Genomic DNA, 16,795 nt, shown 5'->3' with positions numbered 1-16,795 from the left:
ACCCGTGTGGGAAAAGCAGGCAGACAAAAAAACAGCAACCAGGTAATGGATTTGATTTATTTGTTTTTTTGTTTTTGTTTTACGCCAACAGCAATATTACCTAGCCGTTTTAATATCCAAGTAACTCCATTAAGGAACTCCAAAGTTAATGTCTCAATGTAGTGGAAAGCCCACCACGATACTCTTACACTCTGCAGGGGAAAGAACAAGAAAAAAAACCTGCAGGGTAATTAACAGAGAACTCACACCGTAAAGCAATTCCCAACACACATATAGAACAAGCCAGTCGGCAAGTTGTGTAAGGTTAATTACAGTTTGTGGCAGGACCACAATACTAATGGATGCACACGTAGTCGAAGAGTAACTCTAACGAAACGCAAGTACGACAAAAACGGGCAGAAGATACCGCGACAGCGAGTGGAGCACTCAAGAGGAGGGGCTGGCCATGTGGCCAGTTGCAAACAGCCAGTGAGTATACTTCCACGCAAGATATTACACTTACCAGTGACTTACCAAGAAACACAGAGAAGCTCCAGAAAGTTTGTACCTCAAACCATACGGACGTCCGCCGAGAAAATGAAAGAAAATGTGTCGCGGCCACAGGGTCTATATATAGGGGCGAACCCCAGCTGTGACACAGGGGTACACGAGAATACATTTGTAAATCCTCACCTCGTATGTATCCCTCCACCGTGGAGTGATACCAATATATTGGAGCAATCCAATATAGTAAAACATAACCTGCCTGGTCTTTGTGGTTGAATCCGTTCTTGAAGTTCACTGCTCGACTGAGGAACCTTAGAGATAATTGTATGTGTGGGGTACAGAGATCATGTTAAACAACTTATTGTGTGACTTGTTAAAGCACATTTGTACTCCTGAACGTACTTAGGCTTGCCATAACAAAGGGGTTGAATACTTATTACATTTGTTATTAAAGCTGCAATATGTAACTTTTTGAATGACCTGACCAAATTCACTTAGAAACATGAGTTATAGATCTGTCATTCTAAATGAAAGCAAGTCTAAGAAGTGGTTCATCTGTTCTATGTACGCTATTTCTATACTTCCCATTCTTAAGTTTAATTTTTGCGTCTTTTATTTTCAGTTTTGTACACCAGCTTCAAACAGCTGAAATTACAATATTTTTAGTTATTGAAAATATATTTCACAGCGGTTTGATGGTACAATGACTCTCTACTACACTACACATGACTTGTTTTGTCACATGAACTGAAATTGGGTGAACTATTAGACATTTTGCAACCTAGAAATGGCGGAATGATTTATGCATATTGCACCTTGATTTGAAATATTTATTAAAACAAAATACATTTTTTGACATTGTATTGTGTGTAGATCAGTGGCACAAAATATCAATTTCATCAATTTTAACTGCATGATGTAACATAACAAAATGTGGAAAAAGTCAAGGGGTAAGAATACTTTCTGAAGGCACTGTAGCTCCAAGTTTCATCCACGCAAATTATGAGGTCATACAATTTCAATTCTAAATAACGGCACAGCTACAGTGGGGCAAAAAAGTATTTAGTCAGCCACCAATTGTGCAAGTTCTCCCACTTAAAAAGATGAGAGAGGCCTGTAATTGTCATCATAGGTACACTTCATCTATAACAGACAAAATTAGAGAAAAAATCCAGAAAATCACATTGTAGGATTTTTAATGAATTTATTTGCAAATTATGGTGGAAAATAAGTATTTGGTTAATAAAAAAAGTTTATCTCAATACTTTGTTATATACCCTTTGTTGGCAATGACAGAAGTCAAACGTTTTCTGTAAGTCTTCACAAGGTTTTCACACACTGTTGCTGGTATTTTGGCCCATTCCTCCATGCAGTGATGTTTTGGGGCTGTTGCTGGGCAACACAGACTTTCAACTCCCTCCAAAGATTTTCTATGGGGTTGAGATCTGGAGACTGGCTAGGCCACTGCAGGACCTTGAAATGCTTCTTACGAAGCCACTCCTTCGTTGCCCGGGCGGTGTGTTTGGGATCATTGTCAATGCCCTTGCTGATGGAAGGAGGTTTTCACTCAAAATCTTACGATACATGGCCCCATTCATTCTTTCCTTTACACGGATCAGTCGTCCTGGTCCCTTTGCAGAAAAACAGCCCCAAAGCATGATGTTTCCACCCCCATGCTTCACAGTAGGTATGGTGATCTTTGGATGCAAACTCAGCATTCTTTGTCCTCCAAACACGGTGAGTTGAGTTTTTACCAAAAAGTGCTATTTTGGTTTCATCTGACCATATGACATTCTCCCAATCTTCTTCTGGATCATCCAAATGCTCTCTAGCAAACTTCAGATGGGCCTGGACATGTACTGGTTTAAGCAGGGGGACACGTTTGGCACTGCAGGATTTGCGTAATCTCCAGCTGCGTGTATTTTTCCATTTGCGTCAGAGGAGAAACCCAACTGCCACGAATGACTTATCATCGAATAGATATGTGAAAAACACCTTGAGGATTGATTCTAAACAACGTTTGCCATGTTTCTGACGAATGACTGAATTTTTGTTGTTTTTTCTTAGCCCAACGTGTTGAACAAAACGGAGCGATTTCTCCTACACAAATAATATTTTGGGAAAAACTGAACATTTGCTATCTAACTGAGAGTCTCGTCATTGAAAACATCCGAAGTTCTTCAAAGGTAAATGATTTTATTTGAATGCTTTTCTTGTTTTTGTGAAAATGTTGCCTGCTGAATGCTAGGCTTAATGCTATGCTAGCTATCAATACTCTTACACAAATGCTTGTGTAGCTATGGTTGAAAAGCATATTTTGAAAATCTGAGATGACAGTGTTGTTAACAAAAGGCTAAGCTTGAGAGCCAATGTATTTATTTCATTTCATTTGCGATTTTCATGAATAGTTATGGTAATGAGCTTGAGGCTATGATTGCTCGACGCAAGAAGTTAAGAAAGGGTTTCAGGCTTGTTTTTTGAAAAATGAGTTAGCAGTTGTAGTTTTTGAAGGTGTCTCTCATTAGGACTGTAGTCTTGTAGCGCGCGTGGATGAGGGCGTGCACTTCGTTATTTATCTCCCTTATTGAACATACTGCATTCTGTCTTAAATTTGATTGTTTATTTACATATTAGGGTACCTGAGGATTGATTAGAAACAATTGTTTGACTTGTTTGGACGAAGTTTATTAGTAACTTTTGGGATTCCTTTGCACGTTGAACGAGTGGAACGGGTGGATTACTGAATCAAACTCGCCAACTAAACTTACTTTTTTGGGATATAAAGAAGGAATTTATCGAACACATTTACCATTTGTTGTGTAACTGGGACCCTTGGGATTGAAGTTCGCGCTCTGCAATTTCACCGGATGTTGTCGAGGTTGGTCGCTAGCGGCACGCCTAGCCCAAAGAGGCTCTATCTAGGTCAAGTAAGGAAACATACAGTAATTCAAAGTTGGTTAGCAATAAAGATACTTATAAATAAGTCAAGGAAAAGCAGCTGCTGAAAATACTATTCCACTTCACAACAGGTTCAAGAAGATATTTACAAAAATAGTTTGAGTTTCATGTGTCTCAGCCGACAGCACGAGGTTGGCACCTGAAACGGATCATTTGAATCTACAGTAGGCTTAAGATATTACTGTAATGAAATAGTGTGTTAGTGATATTTACAGGAGGCTTCCATTACAGTTAAAAACGGTGTTTTTCAGTATTTTACCTATAATACAGTGAAAGGTACAGCATTAATGCTGTAAAACAGATTCACAGTATTTTACTGTGCATTCTACTGTTGAAACTACAGAAAGGTCTTACCCACACTGCCTCATGTTTTTTTTTAGTATGTGAGGGAGAGAGAGTTATAGAGAGTTATAGAAACCTGTCTAATTTGATCGTTTGACTCACACAGGTCACACGGCAAATAGACAACAACGGGGCGAACATCCTTTGGAAAGATTCCCCTTGGAAAGATTCCCCTCCTTTCTCTCCCCCCTCCCCCTCCCCACCCCTCCCTCCATCCTTTGTCATTTATTATAATTCCGATCTCCTCGCTTGTCATTAGCAAGCTGCCTCCTAATGAATTTTCTTATCTCCCAACTTCAATGGCCGCCATGATAATGTTTCTATTCATTTTAGTATTAGTGAGCCAGATGAGAGAAAAGCGAGAAAAGCGAGAAGAGCGGAACATCGCCTGGGGATGAAGGAGAGAATAGGCCGACTCTCGAGTGGTGGAAGCTTGTCCAAACTGGACCTATCTTTCTCTTATGGTATGTATGGGGGAGGATGAGAGTATTCACAGAGTGCTAAATGCAGAGACATGGAGACAAACAGGGGGCATTGTAGGAATGAGAGAACGAGGGAAATAAATTGTATGTGTATGAGGGCAAAAAGAAAGTAAAGAACGGGATGGAACGGTAGAGGGAAGACGATAAGGGATTGAGAGGAAAAGGAAAAGAGAAAAGAGGAAAGAGAGAGAGCAGATGGGAGTGTTCTGGTCTGTTGCGACTGTTCCTTAGTGGAATTAATGTCCAAGAGAGGGTGGTCTCGACCCACTAACTCCCTCCTAACTCCATCTGCACCCGCTTCCTGCCCCCTATAGGTGCCCGTGAAGGGTGTGCCCCTAGCAGCAGCTAGTTACCAAGTGGCCCATGTCACCCCTCACACAGGGGCATCCTCCTCCAAAACAGAGCATGTTGGATTAAAAGTCTCACACACACAGATACACACACACACACACACACACACACAGTGATGTAAGTACTTCGGTAAAAAATACTTTAAAGTACTACTTAAGTACTTTACTATTTATATTTTTGACAACGTTTACTTTTACTCCACTACATTTCTAAAGAAAATAATGTACTTTTTACTCCCCACACATTTTCCCTGACACCCAAAAGTAATCGTTACATTTCAAATGCTCAGGCAGGCCAGCAATATGTTCCAATTCAAGCACCTATCAATATAACGTACCGTCATCTCTACTGCCTCGGATCTGGCGGACTCACTAAACACAAATACTGTGTTTGTAAATTATGTTTTAGTGTTGGAGTATGCCTGTCTGTCCGTAAATTTAAAACATAAAATAAGGAATTTGACTTTTACTCAAGTATGACAATTGAGTACTTTTTCCACCACAGTACATTTAAAACCAGATACTGGAGCTATGGAGCTATGGAAATAAAATAACACTTCATGTGACATAATGTATTCACACATTTAGCACCACACACACACACACACACACACACAAACACACACATCCCGCTCACCCCCCCCCCCACCCCCCACCATCATGAGCCATCATCAGGGGTGACAAATAAAGTGAATCCAAAGCTGAAGGTCACAGTAAGGTAAACTACCTATTTGACCTGAAGACAACCCCAGTAGGAAAACCATGAGTGATACCTCAAGCAAACCATCGCACCACTACTCCATCAATAGGCCTTTAGTGTCTCTGAGCCTGGACCAACAGTACTGTAGAGGACAGAGAGGTGTTACTGCACAACATACACCTCTGGTGTAACTGGTGCGCTTCTGGTGTAGTTCCGGTTCTGTTTAGCACGAGCAGGTCCAGCAGGTAAGACAGCTATTTGGCATGGCTGATGGAACCAGCTACCACAGGACCCAATAGCTTCATTACACCCGGCCATTTGAAGCCAGCAGCCATGGTCATGTGAGAGCTGCGGCCAATGCTAACTGTCCACATGTCCTGCTCTGTGCTTCGGCGGAGACAGTTATTGCTTCAGGATGAAAATTGGAGTGTGAATCGCACGTCCCGGCTTACACATATGGCTCTGTTTTTCTGTCTTGGATGAGTAGAGGAGAGAGAAGAAGAGAGAGAGTGTATGAGAGAGAGAGAGAAAGAGAGAGGAGAAGAGGGAGGGAGAAAAAGGAGGGAAACTTTAATTTGTTTTCTGAAGCCTAGCGCCCATTACAGAAATGTGTTTACCAGTCTCGACTCTGCCACATTAACGACACTTGGTTGCCTCTCCCAAACAAACTGCCTGAAATAGGTTCATAATTGACTCATGTATCCTCCAAATGTCCTCATAGCTTTGGCTGTTTGGGCTTAGTCTCTCTCTCCCTCTCTGTCTTTCTCTCTGTGTGATTCCCTCTCTCTCTCCCTCTCTGTGTGATTCCCTCTCTCTCCTTCTCTGTGTGATTCCCTGTCTCTCTCCCTCTCTGTGTGATTCCCTCTCTCGCTCTCTTTCTGTGTGATTCCCTCTCGCTCTCTTTCTATGTGATTCCCTCTCGCTCTCTTTCTGTGTGATTCCCTCTCTCGCTCTCTTTCTGTGTGATTCCCTCTCGCTCTCTTTCTGTGTGATTCCCTCTCTCGCTCTCTCTGTCTGTGTGATTCCCTCTCTCGCTCTCTGTCTGTGTGATTCCCTCTCACTCTCTTTCTGTGTGATTCCCTCTCACGCCCTCTTTCTGTGTGATTCCCTCTCACGCCCTCTTTCTGTGTGATTCCCTCTCTCGCTCTCTTTCTGTGTGATTCCCTCTCGCTCTCTTTCTGTGTGATTCCCTCTCGCTTTCTTTCTGTGTGATTCCCTCTCGCTCTCTTTCTGTGTGATTCCCTCTCTCTCTCCGTCTGTGATTCCTCTGCCTGCCTGCCTGCCTGCCTGCCTGCCTGTCTGTCTGTCCCCTCTCTCTTCAGTCTGAAGACTTCAGTTTGTCACACTGATGAAGGGCTGACCCAAAAGTGTCATGGTCCAGTGGAAGGGTGGCTTCACACTAAAGAGGAACTAATTCGTCAAAGGTGAAACGAGCTGGAACTGGCCTCACTGTAATGGCATTTTCCTTAGAAAGACCCCTATAACACAGAGGTCTGTGTACTATTGATGATGCTGCACATAGTGGAGCCGTTTTGACATCCACTTGTCAAAGTGAGCTTTGCAGGTTCCAGCTCATAGGTTTGATGGGAAGTAAGGACACATTTAGAGGGCATGTTTATCGCTCAAGGTTTTAAATTGGAGGGTTTGAGGGGGTATGAAAATATGATATGATGTTATATGCATGTGTGTCTGTGCACGCATGCACAGACACACACACACACACACACACACACACGCAGAATGCGCCCTCAATTTTTTCTCTCAGCAATAATTTTTGGTCCACTAATCCAGTGACTCATCCCTTTGTTTCAGATGACAAACCCAGCTGCCAAAAACATGAACACAAAAAAGAAAATCCTTCTCAAACAAAGAAGGAAGCATTGTTAACGTAATTCTTTGATTTCAATTTCAATTGTCTCTGTGTAACGTGGGGAATTTAACCATAGATAACTATTCCTGTTGCCGAAAATACACCACCTTTTTGTATACGTGTGTTAAGGTCCTCGGGACTAATCTAAAACACACAGGTTCTTTAACATCAAGGAGTAACGCGTGGTAATAATAGGCGGAGGTAGCAAATACTCCTTATGAGTTACACAATACATACCAATATCTTTCTCTTCAGCTCCAGGTACCTGTTCCCGGGAAGCTCTCGTACAAAGTCCCTACCACAGGACAAAAAAAACCATTATACATACAAATCCACAATTCAATTCTATAGAGGCCTGAGCCATGGAATACACACAGATGAGATCAATATTAATCACAGGCAAAGAACATGTGCTGCATAATACCACAGGAGGGCGTACCCAGGGAGAAGGAGAGCAGGTTCAACTGGCCAGGTTAATAAATACTGAAGGCCTCACCAACTGCGTTGCGATCTTTGCGTCCAAAATCCCGAAAGAATACAGATTACGATTTTGACGTACGAAACCATTCACACCAAGTCAGATGCATTTTTTCCTCCCCAATGGTCATTCTCAGTACAATATGTCATTCAAAGTGGCTAGATATCCTATAGGATGAATCATGAAAGGAGCTTGGCTACATTTCATTCAATTGCATCCCATTTAAGAAGAGAGAACACAAAACTGGCACCTGTCGTCATTCCTCGCACATATGCTGACGATTATGCCGCTTGCTGCCTACAGTTTCCTTTCTATCTGATGAAAGAGATGAAGTCCAGACAAGCTAGGCCAATTTCAGGAAACTTTCTGAATGGACATATAGAATTTGTGAACTCATACACGCACACCCACCCACCTAAAAAGGACCCATCAATCAAAGCAGACTGCAGCGCATCTCAATCAGACACATAAGCAAATCACAATTTCCCCAAAACGTATTAAAAACCTTGCCTTAGCTTCAAATCCTTTCTGTATGATATCGAAAAAATTATCTACATTAGAGGATAATGCTAAATCAATGCAGCCTATCATTGACTTGACTAAGGGGAGATGGAGACACAGCTGTGATACTGGCAAGACCTACAGTACCAGTCAAAAGTTTGGACACACCTACTCATTCCAGGGTTTTTATTTATTTTTACAATTTTCTACATTGTAGATAAACAGTGAAGACATCAAAACTATGCAATAACACTTATGGAATCATGTAGTAACTAAAGAAGTGTTAAACAAATCTAAATATATTTTAGATTCTTCAAAGTAGGCACCGTTTGCCTTGATGACAGCTTTGCACACTCTTGGCATTCTCTCAACCAGCTTCTCCTGCAATGCTTTTCAAACAGTCTTGAAAGAGTTCCAACATATGCTGAGCACTTGTTGGCTGCTTTTCCTTCACTCTGCAGTCCAACTCATCCAAAACCATCTCAATTGGGTTGAGGTTGGGTGATTGCGGAGGTCAGGTCATCTGATGCAGCACTCCATCACTCTCATTCTTGGTCAAATAGCCCTTATACAGCGTGGTGGTGTGTTGGGTAAAATGATAGTCCCACTATGCACAAACCAGATGGGATGGAGTATCGCTGCAGAATACGGTAGTAGCCATGGTGGTTAAGTGTGCCTTGAATTCTAAATAAATCGCGGACAGTGTCACCAGCAAAGCACCCCCACACCATCACATTTCCTCCTCCATGCTTCACGGTGGGAACCACACATGCGGAGATCATCCGTTCACCTACTCTGCATCTCACAAAGACACGGTTGTTGGAACCAAAAATCTCAAATTTGGACTCATCAGACCTGATATTTCCAGCGGTCTAATGTCCTTTGCTCGTGTTTCTTGGCCCAAGCAAGTCCCTTTTTCTCATTGGTGTCCTTTAGTAGTGGTTTCTTTGCAGCAATTCGACCATGAAGGGCTGATTCACGCAGTCTCCTCTGAACAGTCGATGTTGAGATGTGTCTGATATTTATTTGAACTCTGTTAATCATTCATTTGGGCTGCAATTTCTGAGGCTGGAAACTCTAATGAACTTATCCTCTGCAGCGGAGGAAACTATGGGTCTTCCTTTCCTGTGGCAGTCCTCATGAGAGTCAGTTTCATCATTGCGCTTGATAGTTTTTGCGACTGGACTTGAAGAAGCTTTCAAAGTTCTTGAAATTTTCCGGATTGACTGACCTTCATGTCTTAAAGTAATGATGGATTGTCATTTCTCTATCCTTATTTGAGCTGTTCTTGTCATGATATGGACTTGGCCTTTTACCAAATTGGGCTACCTTCTGTATTAAACGCATTAAGGAAATAAAGATATTCCACTATTTAATTTTTAACAAGGTACACCTGTTAATTGAAATGCATTCCAGGTGACTACCTCATGGAGCTGGTTGAGATAATGCCAAGTGTGTGCAAAGCTGTCATCAAGGCAAAAGGTAGCTACTTTGAAGAATATCAAATGTAAAATATATTTTGATTTGTTTAACACTTGTTTGGTTACTACATGATTCTATATGTGTTATTCAGTGGAGGCTCCTGAAGAGGATGCTCCTCTCGTGGTCATACCATAGGCTTATAGGGTTTTTGGCTGGACACTTGAGGGGTGGCAGCATGGAAACAGGTTTATGGGATTGTCCTGATTTCTTACCTGGACGCCAATCGGCTGTTGAAGGATGCTAAATGAGCGGTATGGGTACAGCAGTGGAGGCTTCTCAGAGGAGGAAGGGGAGGACCATCCTCCTCAGTGAAATGTAATGAAAATTAAAAGTGAAACACTAAAAAAGTTATCATTTTTAGATAAAACTATACTAAATATATTAATATGTCACCAAATGGTGTAGCCGGAGGTCCTCCTCTGAGTACATTGACATCAATACAAAACCTAGGAGGCTCGTAGGCCTCACCCCCCCTCACCCCGTAATTATGACCACTTCCTGAGGACGTCCTCCAACCAATCAAAGCTTTTTCAGTATGAATTGACAAGTTATCCATCCAATCATAGGATTAGAATCAGAGAATGAACCTAGTGTGTTGTATGGGGGTTGTTCTGCAGAGCATTGTGGGGGGGTTCTATGTGATGAGAAGCTTGGTGACAATATTGGATAGAGATTGAAAAGTGACAATTGAACATTTTCGGGATATTATTCAATTCAAATGAATTTCTTCTAATTACAGGAGACTATAGGTTATAAATTGTTTTCTTGTTTATATAACATTATTTTTGTATCCAGGTAGTGCAATTTATTTAAATTTGCCTTTCTGACTTCAGTAGCGAGTATCTAGCTAGCTACCAGCTCGAGTGTGCACCTTTCTCCACCAACGATTCCGCAAATGTCGTTGACTTTTTGTTGAAGACCCCTTTCATTCTATGGGGTACACGGAAAAGGTACGAATTAAAACCAATTGTCGACCTCTGCCTGAGATCAGTTTCATGAAGAAGGATGAAAACGTGAGGGCGTTCAACAACAATTGGTATCAAAAGTATAGCTGGTTAACAGGGAGCCTTTCATCAAGCCGACTGTATTGCTGGCCTTGCCTGCTTTTTGGAAAGTCTGAGCCTTGGGCGAAAGAGAGGTACACTGACCTTTTAAACATCGATCTTTCAGCTAAATGGAAAAACAAAAGCAGGGAGTATATCAATGCCCACATCAGATTCAAGGTTCTGGGAGAAAGCCGTATCGGTCATGATGAAGGTCTGCATATTCAAACTGCGCAACACAACGAAAAGTTAGAAGAAAGCGGCTAATCAACACCACTGCGTTTTTGGGCATCAATAATTGGCTTTTATAGGACACGATGAGAGAGAATTTTTTCGCTAACAAGTGGAACTACAAGGAGCTTGCACATTACGATGCTTTACTTGCTGAACATATGGAACTTTCTACTATCTTTTTAGGATGTCAAAATCAATTCAGAATGATTTGATAGTTTCCATCGCATCATACATTAAAAGTTAGATTAAAGAGACATTGAAGCAGCGCATGTTTTCGCGCACGCTCAAGTAGACATTCCACTTTCAGTTGTTGTGCCTATGGCGGCGAGTGCAGGCGAGACTTTAGCTTGCTCTGAGTAACCTTAACTTGTATCCCTCTCCAACTTACTCAAATTTAACAGAACTTGGCTTATAGTAAACACAATAGAGAATAGCGCTTAGTTGACCGCTAATTTGATCTGAAACTTGGAAAAATGGATGAAAAAAATGTGCGAAAGAGCAAAAGGAGGAGAAGGCAGTTGTTAGCTGAGCACTCGTACATCGGAGAAAAAATGCCACCTGATTTCTTCAGGAGAAGAAATGGAGGAATCTGGACTTTCGATTGATTCTGAAAATCGTGTCAATAGTCCCGCACCCAAAAAAACACAGTAAGAATTGTCTTTGCGTGAACTCCAGCACAACATAATCAATGCTGTCTCTGCTAAGATAAACAAAAGAGCCGATGGTCTGGAGAAAATTATACGCGAAAACACATAAAAAAATCGTAGACCTCGAGACCTCTCTGAATCATGCCTACAAGAGTATCGAAGAGCTTAATAACTTCTTTGGGACTGGGGGACAGTATTGAGTAGCTTGGATGAATAAGGTGCCCAGAGTAAACTGCCTGCTACTCAGGCCCAGTTGCTAATATATGCATATTAGTCGATTTGCATGGAAAACACTCTGAAGTTTCTAAAACTGTTTGAATGATGTCTGTGAGTATAACAGAACTCATATGGCAGGCAAAAATCTGAGAAAACAAATCAAACCAGGAAGTGGGAAATCTGAGGTTTGTAATTATTCAAGTCATTGCCTATCGAATATACAGTGTCTATGGGGTCATATTGCACTTCCTAAGGCCTCCACTAGATGTCAACAGTCTTTAGAACGTTGTTTGAGGCTTCTACTGTGAAGGAGGGGGGAATGAGAGCTGATTGAGTCAGGGGTCTGGCAGAGTGCCATGAGCTGATCATGCGCGCTCACGTGAGAGTTAGCTTGCGTTCCGTTGCATTTCTACAGACAAAGGAATTCTCCAGTTGAAACATGATTGAAGATCTATGATAAAAAACATCCTAAAGATTGATTCTATACTTCGTTTGACATGTTTCTACGAACTGTAATATGACTTTTCGTCTGATCCTTTGCCTGGACTTGCCCGCGCCTCGTGAGTTTGGATTGTGTACTAAACGCGTTAACAAAAAGGAGGTATTTGGACATAAATGAACTTTATCGAACAAAACAAACATTTATTGTGGAACTGGGATTCCTGGGAGTGCATTCTGATGAAGATCAAAGGTAAGTTAATATTTATAATGCTATTTCTGTCTTCTGTTGACTCTACAACATGGCGGATATCGGTGTGGCTTGTTTTGTTGTCTGAGCGCTGTACTCAGATTATTGCATGGCTTTTTCCGTAAAGCTTTTTTGAAATCTGACACAGCGCTTACATTAAGGAGAAGTTTATCTAAAGTTCCATGCATAACACTTGTATTTTCATCAATATTTATAATGAGTATTTCTATAAATTGATGAGGCTCTCTGCAAAATCATCGGATGTTTTGGAAGCAAAACATTACTGAACATAACGTGCCAATGTAAACTGAGATTTTTGGATATAAATATGAACTTTATCGATCAAAACATACATGTATTGTGTGACATGAAGTCCTATGAGTGTCGTCTGATGAAGATCATCAAAGGTTAGTGATTAATTTGATCTCTATTTCTGCTTTTTGTGACTCCTCTCTTTGGCTGGAAAAATGGCTGTGTTTTTCTGTGACTAGGTACTGACCTAACATAATCGTGTGGTGTGCTTTCGTCGTAAAGCCTTTTTGAAATCGGACACTGTGGCCGGATTTACAACAAGTTCGTCTTTAAAATGGTGTAAAATACGTGTATGTTTGAGGAATTTTATTTATGGTATTTCTGTTGTTTTTAATTTGGCGCCCTGCAATTTCACTGGCTGTTGGCGAGGTGGGACGCTACCTTCCCACATATCCCAGCGAGGTTAAACTTGCAAACACACTGCACAGGAAGACCATCACCAACATGCAAGAGCGCTTATCGGAAGCAGAGCGATACCGGAGAAGGTGGGGGCTAGGCTTTACGGTGTCCCCGAGGACCAGGGTGAGAATGTGAAGTTCATAGTAAGAGACATCTGTAACCGTGTGGCACCGGACATCCCCGATGGATATATGGCTGTGGATTTCGCTCATCGTATTGGGAAGAAGCAAGATGCCATTGTCAGCCTCTCGATCATCATCCAGTTTGCTTTTCGCACAGTGAGAGATGCAGTTTGGAAGAAAACAAAGAAAAGCCCCTTTCTGAAAGAGATCAAATGTAGATTTGGTGAGGATCTGACTGCAGCAAAGGCAAAATTGTGGCCTCTTGTACAACAGGCCCGAAATCAAGGAAAGGGTGGATACTACAGGGGAATCTGAGCCTATTTCACCGATGGAAAATAAATACGACCTGGGTGATTTGTTCTGTCTGTAGGTTTACAAGGTAGCTCCTTCCCCAATGCAAACTGAGTGTTCTAGTTTTGAATTGTGGTAATATGGTTTACAAGTTAAGACTTCTGTTAATACATATGTGAAGCAACTTTTTATAGAGGGTAAAGTTGAGATTGCATAGGATTTTTCTTTCTATTCTGTATTTATGGACTTGAAGTTTATGTCAATCAATGCCAGGGCAATACGAAACCTTTTGAAGAGAAAAGCTGCAACGCAGATCTTGTATTCGTTCAATAAACAAATTAATGCAAAAATCAGTGGGGCAGTGCCATTTTTTTGGCCCACGAGACTAATCATTCAGCTGGGGTTGCAATTTTAGCACACTATTTCTAAGGGAATGTTTTGTTTACTCAAATGGACACCAATGGACATTTGCTGGTGGTGGTCATCAACCACATGGACAGATTATTTGTGTTGTGTAATGTATATGGATACTGTTCTAGTCCTCCAAATAACTTACTTCTAGAGGAAATTGTGGAAATTCTTAAAAGTCTTCTGAGAAAATATCCATCCAGTCAGATTATAGTTGGTGGAGATTTTAATATGGTTTATTCTAATGAGACTGACAGATTGCCTCATAAGCCTAACATTGGTGTGAACAAGTTGGTGAATTTCTGCCAAAGCCTGGACTTAATTGACATATGGAGAGTTAAAAACCTTGGAGAGAAACAATACACATGGAGTAATAGAGATCATTCTCTACAATCAAGAATTGACTTGTGGGTGATAACCTCTAGTCTTTGAGCCCAACACTGTAGAGGTAAAAATACTTCCTGCAGTCCTGATGGATCATAAAGTCATATGGCTGACTGTAAGAATGTGCAGTAATAATGATATGAAATACTCTGGTGTTTTTTAAAAATTAAATAACTCATTGTTATTGCATGATGATTTAAAATATGTGATTAAGAAGCACATTTCTGTTGACTGGATTTTAGCTACATCTAATGCAGAATTTGGGAAACATTGGGAACTGCTGAAATTTAAAATCCACTCAGCCTGTATTACTGGATAACAGGTTGCTTTAAGAAGGAGATGTGAGGTTGCTGAACTCTCTAAGACAATTGCGGATATCACAGGGATTGAGCATCTTGATCTTAATGAGAAAGCTAAATTGAATGATTTACAGAATCAACTAGATACATTGTATGAGGAAAAGGCTAGAGGAGCCTTCATAAGATCCAGAAAAAAATGGCTTGAAAAAGGTGAAAAGAACAGCAGATACTTTTTAATTTGGAAAGAGGAGAGGGGAACTCAACACACTTCGGAAATGTAAGATTAATGGGGTTACCACTGAGGACAGAGAGTTGTTATCAGACTTTACCACTAAGTTTTATGAGAATCTTTACTCCTTAGATAATTTGAGTGACTCTAAGGATCTCCTTGACTCTATAGAGAATGTTAATTCGGTTAGTGAAGAATTCAAATCGGTCTTGTTGCCAAGATTGATCCATTATGGACATCCAGTATGGGGTTGCTCAGTTAAAAAAATAACAAATCTCCAGGTTGTGATGGATTAACCTCTGAATTTGTCAAAACCTTCTCTGAAGAAATAGCACAATTTTTACTTGAAACCTTTAACTTCATATGGCTGCAGGGGCAGTATTGAGAAGCTTGGATGAAAAGGTGCCCATTGTAAATGGCCAGCTCCCTAGTCTCAGTTGCTAATATATGCATATTAGTATTAATATTGGATAGAAAACACTCTAAAGTTTCCAAAACTGTCAAAATATTGTCTGTGAGTATAACAGAACTGATATTGCAGGTGAAACCCTGAGGAAAATCAAAACAGGAAGTGGCTTCTATTTTGAAAACTCCATGTTCCATAGCCTCCCTTTTCTGGATTTAAAGGGATATGAACCAGATTCCTTTTCCTATCGCTTCCTCAAGGTGTCAACAGTCTTCAGACATAGTTTCAGGCTTTTATTTTGAAAAATGAGCCAGAACGATAACATCGCGTCAAGTGGATAAGTATTGCTTTTCCCTCTCCTACTGTGAAAGACATTTGCGGTTGATATATTATCGATTATATATTTTAAAAACAACCCGAGGATTGATTATAAAAAACGTTTGACATGTTTCTGTGGACATTATGGAAACTATTTGGAATTTTCATCTGCGTTGTCGTGACCGCTCTTTCCTGTGGATTTCTGAACATAACGTGGCAAACAAACGGAGGTATTTTGGACATAAACAATTCGAGCTTCTACTTCTAAAAATGCACCTTTCCAGAAACAAGTCTCTCACTGTTGCCACTTGCTATAGACCTCCCTCTGCCCCCAGCTGTGCCCTTGATACCAGATGTGAATTGATTGCTCCCCATCTATCTTCTGAGCTCGTGCTACTAGGTGATCTAAACTGGGACATGCTTAACACCCCGGCCATCCTACAATCCAAGCTTGATGCCCTCAATCTCACACAAATTATCAATGAACCTACCAGGTACAACTCCAAATCTGTAAACACGGGCACCCTCATAGATGTCATCCTAACTAACTCGCCCTCCAAATACACCTCTGCTGTTTTCAATCAAGATCTCAGCGATCACTGCCTCATTGCCTGCATCCGTAATGGGTCTGTGACCAAACGACCACCCCTCATCACTGTCAAACACTCCCTAAAACACTTCTGCGAGCAGGCCTTTCTAATTGACCTGGCCGGGGTATCCTGGAATGACATTGACCTCATCCCGTCAGTAGATGATGCCTGGCTATTCTTTAAAAGTGCCTTCCTCACCATCTTAAATAAGCATGCCCCATTCAAAAAATGTTGAACTAGGAAAAGATATTGTCCTTGGTTCACTCCAGACCTATCTGCCCTTGACCAGCACAAAAACATCCTGTGGCGTTCTGCATTAGCATCGAATAGCCCCCATGATATGCAACTTTTCAGGGAAGTTAGGAACAAATATACACAGGCAATTAGGAAAGCTAAGGCTAGCTTTTTCAAATAGAAATTTGCATCTTGTAGTACTAACTCAAAAAAGTTCTGGGACACTGTAAAGTCCATGGAGAATAAGAGCACCTCCTCCCAGCTGCCCACTGCTCTGAGGCTAGGAAACACTGTCACCACCGATAAATCCACTATAATTGAGAATT

Source organism: Oncorhynchus nerka, linkage group LG12 (genome assembly GCF_034236695.1).
Source record: "Oncorhynchus nerka isolate Pitt River linkage group LG12, Oner_Uvic_2.0, whole genome shotgun sequence".
Lineage (NCBI taxonomy): Eukaryota > Metazoa > Chordata > Actinopteri > Salmoniformes > Salmonidae > Oncorhynchus > Oncorhynchus nerka.
This window is presented reverse-complemented; position numbering follows the sequence as displayed.